Here is a 14,733-nt window from a genome sequence, read left to right as displayed (position 1 = left end):
CATCAAGATTATGCCACAGGTACTAAAAGAGTAGCTTGTTGCTAAACAATTAGGGCAAGAAAGATAAAGAGAAAAGGCAGAAGTCTGAATAGGAAAGTGAGAAAAAGGAAAGCGTTTTTTGGGAAGAACATCACCATATGTAAAAAACCTAAACTTTTATATAATAGAAAGCTTTAAGGAGTGTAGGATATTCTATCATTCACTCAACCATGGTTTTGCATCCCATTCTAAGAGTTTTTCACATTTCTTACACACCTTTACTTTTCTTGTTTCGCCTTTACATTTTTTTAAGTGCTGAAGTGTTAAAGTTTCCACTCCTCTTTTCAAGCTCTTCAAACCTATCAATAGAATGATCCATTACTGCGAATTAGAATATGTTCAAAATACAAATCAAAGAAATGCTGATTTAGTTATAAAAAAAAACGTACAGACCAGGTGACAATGGTCCTGCACTCTAAATGCCAATTGCCAAAACCAAATAAATATATGAGCATATATACCTAATATATAATATAATTTTATATCTAAACAAGTAAACCAGTCCTATATTTTAATGTATCTATGTGGTTCTAGTAACTCTCCCAATGTCGTTAGTTTTTTTTTTTTTGGTAGAAAAAGGAATTTCATTAAACTACGAATCCAACAAAGCATTAGTACAATGTCTTCTGGAATACGAGCCTCTTAAGTCATGATAAAGACTAATTGCTAGCTCCACAGGGGGGTTATCATAGACGAAAAAATCATCAATCTGCGTGACACCCTTTCTAGCGAGTCCATCAGCGCACGTGTTTGCTTGGTGGTAGCAGTGCTTGAACTGAATGTGGTTGAATCTAGTAGCCAAGATCCTACAATCATCCATGAGGGGAGATACTGGCTGGTCTGATTGCTGAGTGGTAGCCAGTGCATCCACAATGATCTCCGCATCAAGTTCCACTTCCACATCAAGATGGTTCTTTGACAGGCAGAGATGAAGCCCGTCCCTTAATGCCCGCCACACTGCCAAGAAGCTGGTTGTTCTCCCAATTTTCCTAGAATATCCAAGCACCCAGTTCCCTTGGTCGTCACGAAGAACGCCCCCACCGCTAGCAAGACCAGAATTCCCTTGAGCCGAACCATCAATGTTTAATTTCAGCTTGCCTTGACCTGGCCTCTCCCATCTAACAAGCTTACTGATTGATATTTACAAAACCCAAATAAGCAAAACATCTGCACCACTAGATACAACCCACACATGTAATTTTTTTTAAATCAACTTGTAACAAACAAATTCCAGCATCAGACCAATCCATTAGAGAGAAAAATAGCTAGCAAAACACTTTAAAAGAGCTGATTTGGGCACTGGAAACCAAGCACTTTACGAAAAAATTTCATAGCTCTAGAATATGAAAGCTAAATCAATAACCACGCTCCCAAATTAACCATTATTACCAGTTCAACAAATCACGAGCATAAAATGATTAAATGAATGCCATTTCCAGTAAATTAAACTGAAATGAAGTAAAAACGAAACAATCTTTATCCACAATTTCAAAACAAAATTATATGCAACAAATGCAAAATTGAAAAATAGTAAATCAATCAAATAACCAAATTCAAAAAATGAAATAAAAAGGCATGCTTTGACCTGGAGTATATGAGCAATAAACAGAAACAAAAATGTGAAAAAATTAGGCAATGATGGAGGAAACCCTAATTGACGAAGTAGTGGTTGAAAAAAAATGAAATAGTAGAGCTCAAGGAACTAGGGATGGTTTCAGATGAAGAAGCCCTAACCTCTCATCAAATCCATCAAATATATAAACAATTCGTCAAATAATAGTAACAACTTGGTGAAATCAATTTGATGGCAATGATCTTTGTGAGGAAATCAAAACGAAAACCGTAAAGAATAGATATTAATTGAGTAGAGAAGTCTGTTTGGTTGCCTAGAAAATGATAGAGAAATATAAAGGGAGAGATGTAAGCTAAGAGAGAGAAGAAAACAGCTATCCTATTGTACCCAAGAAATTCTAGTCTGTATAAATCTTGATTTTATTGTAGAGTATAAATAAGTTTCATGTTTTTATTTTCAACATCTTTATAATCATTGATAAAATAATTTATTTATTTTTTCCACATTCATCCCACGGTTGATATAACTTTTCCCTATTTAAATTATTTTTTATAACACTTATTTCAACAGTTTTGCCAGCTGTAGAAATAAATTTATGAATTTCTTTGCCTTGCTCAACATTTGAGTACAAGAGTACAATGGTAGAAAATTAAGTCTTTTATTAACATTTTTTAGTGACCGTGGATAAAAGAATATTGAAAAAACACAAGTTTGTTGTAGTGGGTAAAACTGATCTCAAGTTCAGGTGAACCCAACTTTAACATTGTCATTTTCACAAGAGAAATGATATGTCTACAACATTTTTACAACAAATCTTAAGGTTGTTACTGGTTGTTAATATTAGGGCAAAAAAATAATCTTAGTTAGGTTCCAATTTAAACTAATAACAACTAACCCCTTGTGATTTGTTGTAAAAATGTTATGGACATAATATCTCTCTTTCCACAAAATCAACAAAAGGAACCATCAAATGGGAATTCCCTAAGTACAGGAGAAACGGTTACACCATAATCTGAGAACAGTAAACACCAAACCATGGAAGAAAAAGCAAAACAAAAATTATATTAATACTAAGGACGAGAATTTCAATATGCATTTGTATATAGAAGTTTAAAAGAGCATTGCATTTGTAGGTCACCAAAAAAGAAAAATAAAAAAGGAACATGATTTAATCAATAATAAGAGGCATTTTGACAGCTAATTTAAATAGCTGACCCTTCGAAGTCCGTGATAGGGGCAAACCAGCCTGACCGTTCGACTCTTGACGCCATATGGCCCGTACCTAACTCGTCCCTGCTTCGACGTGTGATCTCCTCCTTCCATTACATTAAAGTGCACAAACAAGACAACAGGAAAATTTGAGTTCAACCTGATTAAAAAAAATAAAGAGAAAAAATTTGGCTATATGAAAGCCAAAAGGTAATGCTAAGGTACAATTAGCACAATACAATGATTTTATTTTATTTTTTAAAATGCGAGTAAGGGATATACAAAAAGAAAAAATCTCTATTATATACCTAGGACAAATTAAATTTGTTATCAAGCTAAAATAATTTAAAACCCACACTTTCATTTCATTGGATTCCCTCCCCAAAATAAAGAGAACATCAAGACTTGTAAATTGTAATAGAAAGAAGAACGATGATGACTTACAAGCAACGCAGTCCAAAATTTTCTTCTCTTTGGAGGTGGTTCATCAATTGAATAGCCTTCTCCAAAAGGCCCAGCCCCATCACCCTCATCATGGCTTCGCTTATTTTGGGTACCTTTGGAGGCTGAATCATTAATAATATCATAATGAATCCCGACTTTCTCCACCTCCAAGTCATCATTTAAAGTACTTATTCTAATCTCAATTTCATTGGATCCATTCCCATCAATTTGACAAAAAATTTCTCCCCATTGGGAGTCGAAATAGCGATGAGACAAATAGAGCCGCCAAAGGTGACGTGAACTAACTCTACCATAGTTTGCCCTAAAAGAAGAGCGTATTGGTGATGCACTTTCAAATCCATTGACTTTAATCCAACATTTAAGTAGAAAATATTTAGAAGCCTTTGCGATTGAAAAACAAACGCACAACTCAATTCCCATCAATTCATCACGCCCATAAGGCACTTGTACCTTCAATTCATGACTTACAGATTCATGTTCAAACCTTTTTGAAAAGCGACCTTTAGGAATAATAATGTCAAAGATGTCTGGTAGTTCACCACTTTGCCCCTAAAATATACAGATCATAATTAATGTTTAGAATTTTTTTTTTTTAAGGAAAATAATGTTTAGAACTTAGAGAGGGAGAGATACCTAAAGCATGCTACCGCTACTTCCAATATATCTAGCCAAGTTGAAGCAGTTTACACACTGGAAATTCAAATGGGAGTGATCTGACCTAAAAGTATAAAATTGTAGTTCTGGCAATATCACCAGTGAGGGACAATCATTTGCAATTACTGACTCAATAGTTGATGGAACATTTTCCAATGACCAAAGCATCTTGCAACCCTCCAAATGGAGTCTTCGAAGATTAGAGAGTTGAGACATGCTTTCAGGAAGGGAAACAAAATCATTTCCACTTAGATTTAAGTGTTCTAAAGAGGACAAGCAGCCAATGTCATTGGGGATTGATAGAAGAGAGCAGTCACTAAGATGCAAATATGTTAAAGATTGAAGACCTGATAACAAAGGCAATAATAATTGAAGATGTTGCCAGGAACCACGTTTGTAGCTCATCAGCCCCGATATTATAAGATTCACAGGACTTGATGAAATTAATGAAGGAAATACTAAACCTAGCAGCTCAAGACTTGTTGGCAGGGAATAAGATTCAGATGATCTCCATCTACAGATATATAGATGTTTGAGATTTTTTAGGAGGGCAATGGAAGAAGGAACATCTTCTATGGTTGTCCAACACAAATTAAGCAACTCCAAACCTTTTACATTTCCTATGTTCTTTGGCAAGTTATGAAATTTTAAGCATCCAAAAAGATCAAGAGACTTAAGCAACTTCAAATTACAAATGGTGTTAGGAAGGCTCACAAGATTCTCGCAATATCTTAGAGTTAATGAAGTAAGGCCAGTCAAATGTTCAATTGATGAAGGCAGCTCTTCTATACATACTTTGCTCAAATCAAGTATCTCTAGGCCTTTGATTATCCATAGGGTCTCTGGCAAGTTTTTAATTAGATTCACAATAGCAATGCGATCTACAAAAAGCTCACGTACGAATTTTGGGTTTGCCACAGGTTCTGGAATTGTCTTGAGTTTTGGGCAATTAGAAATTTCAAAAGTCACAAGAGGCTCCATTCCAAACTTGCTTGGAAGACGAATTAGTCTTTCACAATCTTGTAAATTAAGTTCAACAAGTTTTTTAAGAATTCCAATAGATGGGTGAAACTCACGTAAATTTGTACACCTTACAAGAACTAATTTCTCAAGATTTGGGACTCCAGTGAAGTCTGGAGTTATAAACAGGTCCACAGAGTCGGTCAAGTCAATGAACTTCAACTTGTCAAAATTCTGTTAGAAGAAAAAAAAAATTGTTACAATAATTAGCTTCTTGGTGTACATTTATTGTGATTTTAAAGAAAAGTTTTAAGAGGATACTTAATAACACACTTACCTTTATTCTTTTCCAAAGTTGTTGAATTTTGCTTTGTTGCAAACAAAGTTGAACAAGCTCATCTAGCTGGAAAATTGATGGCAAAGATTCTGAAGGATACGAAATCCATTCAAGAATTCTTAAATCATTAGGAAGGTGCGTGGGGACATAGAGAGTGCCATCAATTCTAAGAAATTTAAGATTATCCATCTTCAAAAAGGCCCCAGGGTTCCAACGTCCATCTTGTTGTTCATTACAAGTACTCACAATATCCATGGCTTTAAGTGTTTCTGTCCCCTAATAATCAAGAAGGAATTGGTAAATTGCAAAAATAATTATTAGCATAACTATTCAACTTCCAAATTTGTAAAACATGAAGGTAGGGAATGAGCTCAAATTCTAAATAACTTCTTACCTTATTTTTTTTTAACACTTTGTTAATGTCCTCATAATCCCATAGTCTACTACGCTTCCCAGGATCATCAAGGCACTCTTGACGAACCATGTTCTGCCCATTTCTCCAAGTAAATCATGCATCCACACTACATCATTATCCATAATTTTCAAAAGAGACTTATCAGCGAGTTCCTTCAATCCAATAATAGGGTAAAGGCCCAGAATATCTAGTATTCTTATTACATAATCTTCCTTCTGATTATTAAAAAAGCATGCAATATACAAGAATATTTCCTTCTGTGGTTTTTGGAGTCCATTAAAACTTATTTCAAGTACTCGGAGAATATATTCGTCTGGAAATTTTTGGAGTCTCTCTAATTCATTTTTCCATTCAACAGTACTTTTTCCAAACAAAAAGGAACCCAAAACCTCAAGAGCTAAAGGAAGGCCACTAGCATAATTCAAAAAACGGTTAGACAACTCTATATAACCATCAGGGACATGCTTTTTTTCAAAAGCTTTCAAGCAAAAAAGTTGACGAGAATCTTCATCATTCAATCCTTTAACTTCATATATTTCATTTACTCGATGTGCTTTAAGCACATGCGCATCTCTTGTTGTTATGATAATTCTACTACCCGGACCAAACCAATTACACTCCCCTGCTAACATTCTTAACTGTTTCACTTCATGTACATCATCAAGAACAAGAAGAACTCTTTTACGACATAACCTATTCTTGATCTTGAGAACTCCATCATACTCCTCTCCAATTTTCGAAATGTTTTCCATCAAAACTTCATTGATAATTTTTTGTTGTAGTGGAACACAACCATTTTTTTCAAACTTTTTCCTAACATCCTCAATAAAACCACGAGCTTCAAATTTTTTAGAAACCATATGATAAATAAGTCTAGCAAGAGTTGTTTTACCCATCCCTCCCATCCCCCAAATCCCTATAAAGAGGACATCTTTTGAATCTAGAGCTAAACGTGACTCCAACTCTACCAGTGGAGAACTTATCCCTACTAGGTCCTTGGTAATATATGGGACTCCATCATATTTCAAGTTGAGTGATATCGAACCCACGATATCTTGGATAACTTGTGACTCAGGCCTGCAATGAAAAAAAGAGAATATGCGATGATTGAAACAAAAAAGTGTACATTGATCCGCATACAATGAAACATGTATAGATCTACTTAAGTTTCCATATATAGTTATATATAAATCTGTCACATTTGCACTATATCTCAAAAGAAATAGTCACACTTGAGACTTCTTGCATTTATTAATGAAGTCCATATTTACCCAATATATGCTCGATGTGGGACTCATCACACGCCCACAATCAAAAAAATTGAGGCATCACAATCTCCCTCACTTAAATCTCTAACGTCCATGTTAGGACCCAATTTGTGGGGTAGTGTCTCTGAGCCCACATGAGGTAATTGGGCCAGCACTTATACCAATATATGCTCAATATGAGACTCATCACACACCCACACAACAATCATAATCAATCAAATTAGGGCATTGCAAAATGAAAAAAAAAAAAAAAAGTTTAGATAAATTACCTGGTATTATTTAAATGCCATCCGGCGAGGTTGCCCACTTGACTCAAAGCATCTCTCCATTTATCCACCCTTGTTTTTCCCTCCTTCTCTTCATGTTTAACAAATGCCTGCGCAAAAGTTCCCATTTGTTTCCGTACATCAGATGGCTCCACATAGTGAAAAACAGGCAAAACTATCATTCCCATGTCTTCCTTGCAAGCAATGATTTTTGCAAGTTCATCTAAGCACCAAGGTGAAGATGCATAGTCTTTTGAGAGAATGACAACAATAACTCTCGACTCTTCTATCGCTTTCAACAACTCTAGTGAAATGGGTTTTCCTCTCTCAAGTTTCTCATCATCTCTAAAAGTGTTAATGCCTTTCACTATCAAAGCATTATATAGATAATCCATAAAATTGTTGCGGGTGTCCTCTCCTCTAAAACTGATGAAGACATCATATTTCCATTGGACAGTAGAAGATGACGAGGCGTTTTCCATGCCCATTGAAGCCACTGCAAAATGCTCTACTGCTAAATATTGAATCACGATATAGATCTACATACCAAAAAAAAAAAATCAATACTGAACAAATGAAAAGAAATAAACTAGGGAAGAAGAATTGATGCAACATTTTGATTTCCTCCGTTCATCAGATTGGTTAAACCTTACCTTTCTTTTATATAAAAATAAAAATAAAAATAAAAATTACGAGATGAGAAAGCCCAGTTGAACTGAAGGTTCACAAAGTCAAGCAAATACACTCAGTCCCGCCAAATGTTCACACACTCTGCTACTCGCTGTTGAACCCAGCCACACCTTCAATTAACGCCGTTGAGGTCTCGCCGTTTGTTATATTTTCCGAAACTAAATAATTAAATCTTTGAACTTGGCTGGGTTTGTTTTCTTGATAACTCACATTCAAATTCAAAAACAAATGGTAGGGATGGGTTCTGCGTCTGGTTATTTCTTAGTCAAGTCAACTGTGTGTATATATTTATTTGTTGTCAAGAGCTTTATCTAAAGCTACTTTGTAAAAATTATTTATTAGTGAACAGTTTAATAATTTGGCCCCCGGGAGGGGGGGGGGGGGTGTTTGCTTTTCAAGAGCAAAGTGCAGACGTGGGTTTGGTTACGTGTGACTTTGGCAGGGTGTTTTATATAAGAAATTTAGTTAAATGGTAAATAGAACCTTTAAAGTTTAGAGCGCTTAAATTTTACACCTTAAACTTTCAAAATTTAAATTTCATCCCTTAAAAAGTTGGATGTATTTGAACTTATACCGTAATATTTTTGAATTTAGATTTTACTCCCTAAATTTTAAGGATGTTTGAATTTTATATTTTAAATTCTAAAACTTTAGGGGTAAAATCTAAACACCCCTAAAATTTAGAGAATAAAATCCAAATTTTGAAACGTTAGGGTATAAAATCCAAATATTCCCAAATTTCAATAAGGTAAAATCTAAATTCTGAAATTTTAAAATCTAAAATTCAAACACCCCAAATTTTAAAGATGTAATTTGTAATTTACCCAAAAAATTATTAAAAGTTATTAGGCTGTTTTATTTTTTATTTTTTTCTTTTATAGAGTCATAATTTTTCTATAACAACTTTCATATAGTTCATATATCATGGAAAGGTTCATATATCATAGAAAGTCACAATGTTATCAATTCACAATATATGTAGTTGAGAAAGTACCAAACACAACATAATTAAATTGAAAAACTAATATATATATATATATATATATATAAATAGATCTGCATGCAAAATTTATAAAAACCAAAAAAACAAATAATAATAAATTAGAAATTTAGAACCAAAAAACGATTAAAAAATAAATAAATTAGGGAAGAAGAAATACCTTGATCCCCAACCAGACCTACGTAGTTTTGAAAATGCGTCGAATCCAACCTGAAATATTGCAAATGAAGAGAGAGAGGTCTAAGGAGAGAATTTAGAGAGGACCTAGAAATTTGGAAGTGATGAAATTTCAGTGCTCCTTTTAGGAAATATTACAAGAAACTTCCAAATGCTCTTTTTTTTTTCTTTTTTTTTTTTGAGTGCTACTTTCTAGAAATTTTAAGATGTAAAATCTAAACACCTCTAAAATTTAGAGAATAAAATCCAAATTCTGAATCGTTAGATATAAAATCTAAATATTCCCAAATTTCAATATGGTAAGAACTAAATTCTGAAATTTTAAAATCTAAAATTCAAACACCCCAAATTTTAAAGAAGTAATTTGTAATTTACCCAAAAAATTATTAAAAGTTATTAGGCTGTTTTATTTGATTTTTTTATTTTATAGAGTCATAATTTTTCATTCATAACCAAATTTTTCTATAACAACTTTCATATAGTTCATTTATCATAGAAATCATATATCACAGAAAGTTATAGTGTTATCAATTCACAATAGATGTTGTTGAGAAAGTACCATACACAATATAATTAAATTGAAAAACTAATATATAAATAGATCTGCATGCAAAATTTATAAAAACCAAAAAACAAATAATAATCAACTAGAAATTTAGAACCAAAAAACGATTAAAAAACAAATAAATTAGGGAAGAAGAAATACCTTGACCCCCAACCAGACCTGCGTAGTTTTGAAAATGCGTCGAATCCAACCTGAAATTTTGCAAATGAGAGATGAAATTTGGAAGTGATGAAATTTCAGTGCTCCTTTAGGAAATATTACAAGAAGCTTCCAACTGCTCTTTTTTTCTTTTCTTTTTTTGAGTACTTCCACTTTCTAGAAATTCAGTGCTCCTAAGAGGAAACAAAGAACTAAACGATGAGTAGATCTTGAGAGGCCGAAAGGGTACCGTGAGAATGGAAGAAAGTGAGAGAGGGAAGAAAATGGTCTGGTGAGGTCAGTGAAGAAGGTAAGGACTAAGGAGATGAGTACGAAGAGTTGAAAAGTAATATAATAAGACACCAAAAACTGTGAAGGTCAAGTTGAATGTGAAAGCACAAAAAAATAAATTAAAGAAATGGAATAAGAGCCTTCCAGGAAAGTTCATAGTTTAGTTCACCTAATACCCTTGTTTCTAAAAAATAAAAATAAAAAAGTTCACCTAATACCCATATATTACAAGTGCAATATTTTTTGTTATTTTGTCCTGAGAAAAAAACATGGGTAAGGGGGCTGACAAACACATTAGTCATGTATATCTAGTATTTACTATTTATATCTTTAGAGGTTAAGTCATTTTGTAGTTGTACTTTTGTTTAATAACCTGGTTTCAAACACTAATATTATTATTTTTGTGTGTATTCTAATAAGTATAACTATTTACTCAAAAAAAAAGTTTGAGCCCTTGTTGGATATAAGAGGATCACGGTGAGCTATAATTTCCCAATTTCACAAGGAACACTAATAAATCTTAAGCTATTGAGGGAGGTAACCCAATTGAGTAATACAATCTTCTTTATTTGATTATTTTTTAAATAAACAATCTCGTTTCAACTGCACTAATAAATTATATAAAGTTTGAATTTTTTTAATCACCAATCTCATAACTATATCACTGTATAAGGAGTTTATTCTTATACTCCTAAAATAATTAATTTAAATATTTTATGTATATATAGTTAGCGCACAATTCCGGAATAGTGCACCAATACTAGAATATTCCTTTCTCAAATTTCTCATAGCCAATCCAAAAAAACATGCGAAACAGAATTCAAAACTTTACTTTATATTGTTTTTTTTACCTTTTTTGTTGCTTCCAAGTTAATAGTTTGTTTATATATTTATTAAAAAAATTAATTATTAAAATAAAGTAAAAAAATTCATACAATTGTCTTTTAAGAACTGAGATTTTTAAAATTTAAAAAAAAATCATTTTTAATTTTAACATTAGAACAAATGAATAATCTTAAACCTTCATAACTTCTCTCTCTTACATTAAAAGTGTAATTGCATAGTTCAGGTGCTCATATATATTGATATCGTGCATGTGCCTAGTATTAGTAATACAACGGCATCTTTGCATGATTAATATAATAAATAATGTTAGCTCAAAAAAACAAAAAACATAAATATTGTTAGTTTTAAGTATTAATTACTTAAATTAACTTTAAAAATCTAAATTATAAATTCTTTGCCCTTTGCATTGCAAACTTTTAATACTTTAAAGTTAAACTATCTTCTTAAATTTAATGGAGAATGCACTTTTTTTGGCCTGACTTTATTTTTAATAGTTTTTTATTTTATTTTATTTTATGAGAATCTATTTTTAATTGTGAATAAGACACAATTCGCAAGCATTGTTAAAAACATAAAATTAACATGGCTATTACAATTCTTAAGTCTAAAGTCTTTCTACTTTGATAGTGGTGATGTTGAGGCAACTCTACATGTTCTCCTAACTGGTTATTAGAGTTAGCTCTAGACATTTTGGAACCTAAGGCCACAATGAAAATGAGGTATTTTTTATTATTTATATTTATGTATTAATTAAATTAATATTTATTTAATATTTTTATATTATAATATATTTCATATAAAATATATTTGTCTTAGCTTTTGAGCTGCAAATTGACTAATTAAAAGTTCTTCTAACATTTCTTTTTCAATCGATAATATTTGTTAGGAATATTATGGGGGGCAAAAAATGCTTAAATGCACGTTTGTGCCTTGGACCTGGTTAGTGGGTATAAATCTGTTCAATCAGAGTCTTCTCGGCCCACAGGCCAGTCCGCACTACAAGGGACCGAAGAGTTGTCCGAGGAGGAGTATCTCCTTGGACAGGCCCAGAAGAGGTCATGGGACTTGCTAAAGGGTTTAGAAACAGAATTCTGGAAAATCTGCTGGGTAAAAATGTGATCCAAGCACCCGTTAGAAGCAGGAACGTGTGAGAAATATCAAAGGAAAAAGCTGCTACCACCGCATTAAAGGACCTGCATCTACCTCTCTGGCCGCATTAATGGAGAAATGACCTCTGAACAGTAGTATTTAGCCTTCCAGCTATTATTTGAAAACTTTAAGAATGTGGTGGATGGGACAAGTATCTAAGAGGAAGATCTATGTTACACGTGGATGAAACAGGAAAGAAGAAGAAGGATATAAGAAGACGAGAGAGGAAAGGAGAGGGGGATCTTTTTTGGAAACTAAAAATTGTAATATTTTGCTTAGAAAAATAAATGCTATACAAATTGTCCTCGGCTTACGTCCGAGGAGGGTTTTTTGTCATATTCATCTATTACTTGCATAGACTACAACATTCTAGCATGTTTATCAACTTTCTAATATCCCTAACCTAGGTTTCAAACTCATACTCTACAAATTTTATTGTATAAGGCTTTTTGAACCTGAGCCCATCACTCATTTGGGTCCGGGTACAAATTGTGCACTTATAAATATAATGTGATATGTCATTATTATTTTCATTTCCTTATAATTGAACATCATTAAGTTTTAGATTTATTCAATTAAAACATTTCCTTTAACTTTTGTTAAAATTTTTTGAAAAAAATAATCTGGAAAATATTTTTCAATTATTAATTAAATTTTTCTAATTTAAAAAATTTGAAGAAAAATTAACCATAACATATAACAAAAGTTGATGGAAAATCCTTAATTAAATGAACTTGAAAGTTAGAGGACTGAAATGAATAAAAGCAAAGTTAGAGGGTTGAAATGAAATTTGAAGAAACTTAGAGGTCAATTTTACATTTTACCCTTTTTATTTCAATGATCAAATGGGAATGCAAAAGATGTAGCCCCCGTTGTAAGGAACAAGTAGGCCACCAATAGTCATGGTGTAGTTTCTAAGGTGGGAAAGTTGTTCTAATAACTTTGTTGTATTTTTTAGAAATATATGTGGACAAAAAAATATGTAAAAAAATATGTAATATTATTTAAATACTGAAAATTGTTGCTTAAAACACTCTACCAAATAGCCCCTTTACTTTTCCAAACAAGTTAAAAATATTAAAAAATGACCCAATTCTCTTCATTAAATTATCCATATTTAAGAATTAATTAATTAATTAATTCCTGCTTCTGGGTCCAAAAGAGACTAGAAATATTAAATATATATACCTACTGCCAAAGCCAGCAAAGCCATGACCTCACTTCTCTTTCTATTCTCTCTCTACATTATATCAATAAATAATTGTATTCTTGCCTTCCAAAAGTATTGGTCCAATACTAAAAAGCTCAAACTAAACATCAATTGCACATTGTATTTCTATTGTTTTGCACATTTTCATAGGCATCTACGATAATCGAAAGAAAGGCCAGAGAGAAGAAGTTTTGATAAAATATCTGTTCAAGCAGACAATGGAGTTGATGTTCATTCCATCCCTGAGTATTAGTCACCTCATACCAATGGTAGAGCTTGCAAAGCTATTAACAGAACGAGACGACAGGCTCATGATCAAGGTCTTCGTAATGAAGCAACCATCTGACTCTAAGGTTAGTGCCTTCATTGAATCACTTAATTCCTCCTCCATCAGCAATCGTATCCAATTCATTGACCTCCCTTCTGAAGACGAACCCACCGCTTGTTTCGATTTCTTTTCATTTATAGAAAGCAAAAAACCCCGACTCAAAGATGTTCTTTCCAAGCTTACTCTTGTCGAGTCAAGCTCTAATACATCTCGAGTAGCTGCAGTTGTCTTGGACATGTTCTGTACACCGATGATAGATGTGGCTAATGAATTTGGTATCCCTACATACATATACTACACCTCGGGTGCTAATTTTCTTGGTCTCATTTTTCATATTCAAACCCTTCATGATGAACACAACCAGGACATTTTTGCTTACAAAGACTCGAACACTGAGCTGGTTGTGCCAAGTTTTGTCAACAAAGTCCCAGCTAAGGTCTTCCCTTATGGACTTTTTGATAACTCCATTTTTTTTATTAACCAAGTAAGGCGATTCAAAGAAACAAAGGGTATTATTATAAATACATTCATGGAACTTGAACCCTTCGCAATAAACTCCTATTTTAATGCCAATACACCACTAGTTTACCCTGTGGGACCTATAATGAACCTGAAGGGCGAAACCCATGAGACCCAAGAGCCCCAAAATGGTTTTGATGTCATGAAGTGCCTTGACGATCAGCCTCTATCATCAGTGGTATTCTAATGCTTTGGTAGCATGGGAAGTTTTGAAAAAGACCAAGTTAAAGAGATAGCATATGCATTAGAGCATAGCGGCTGTCGTTTCCTATGGTCCCTGCGTAAGCCACCACCAAGTGGTGGGATTGCAAGTCCAAGTGATTACACGAACCTTGAGGAAATTTTGCCACAAGGGTTCATCGAACGAACACAAGGTATTGGTAAGGTTATTGGGTGGGCTCCACAAGTGGCAATCTGGGCCCACTCAGCAATCGGAGGGTTTGTGTCGCATTGTGGGTGGAATTCTATGTTGGAGAGCCTTTGGTTTGGTGTGCCTATTGCCGCTTGGCCAATGTATGCTGAACAACAAATTAATGCTTTCGAGATGGTGAAAGAGTTGGGATTAGCTGTTGAGATTAAAATGTATAAGGAGTTTATTTTTATAAGGAGCAAGAAATTCACCAAATACGTATAA

General features: G+C 33.2%; 2 pseudogenes; one reads left to right on the top strand and one right to left on the bottom strand.

The window, feature by feature from the left end:
• Positions 1–381: 381 nt before the first annotated feature.
• On the bottom strand, positions 382–9,803 carry LOC142617193 (TMV resistance protein N-like; annotated as a pseudogene).
• Positions 9,804–13,355: 3,552 nt separating this feature from the next.
• Positions 13,356–14,733, top strand: LOC142615420 (UDP-glucose flavonoid 3-O-glucosyltransferase 6-like; annotated as a pseudogene).

The sequence above is a fragment of the Castanea sativa genome, chromosome 11 (assembly GCF_040712315.1).
Source record: "Castanea sativa cultivar Marrone di Chiusa Pesio chromosome 11, ASM4071231v1".
Classification (NCBI taxonomy): Eukaryota; Viridiplantae; Streptophyta; class Magnoliopsida; order Fagales; family Fagaceae; genus Castanea; species Castanea sativa.
The sequence above is the reverse complement of the archived record's forward strand: the minus strand, read 5'-3'. Positions and strand labels throughout refer to the sequence as shown.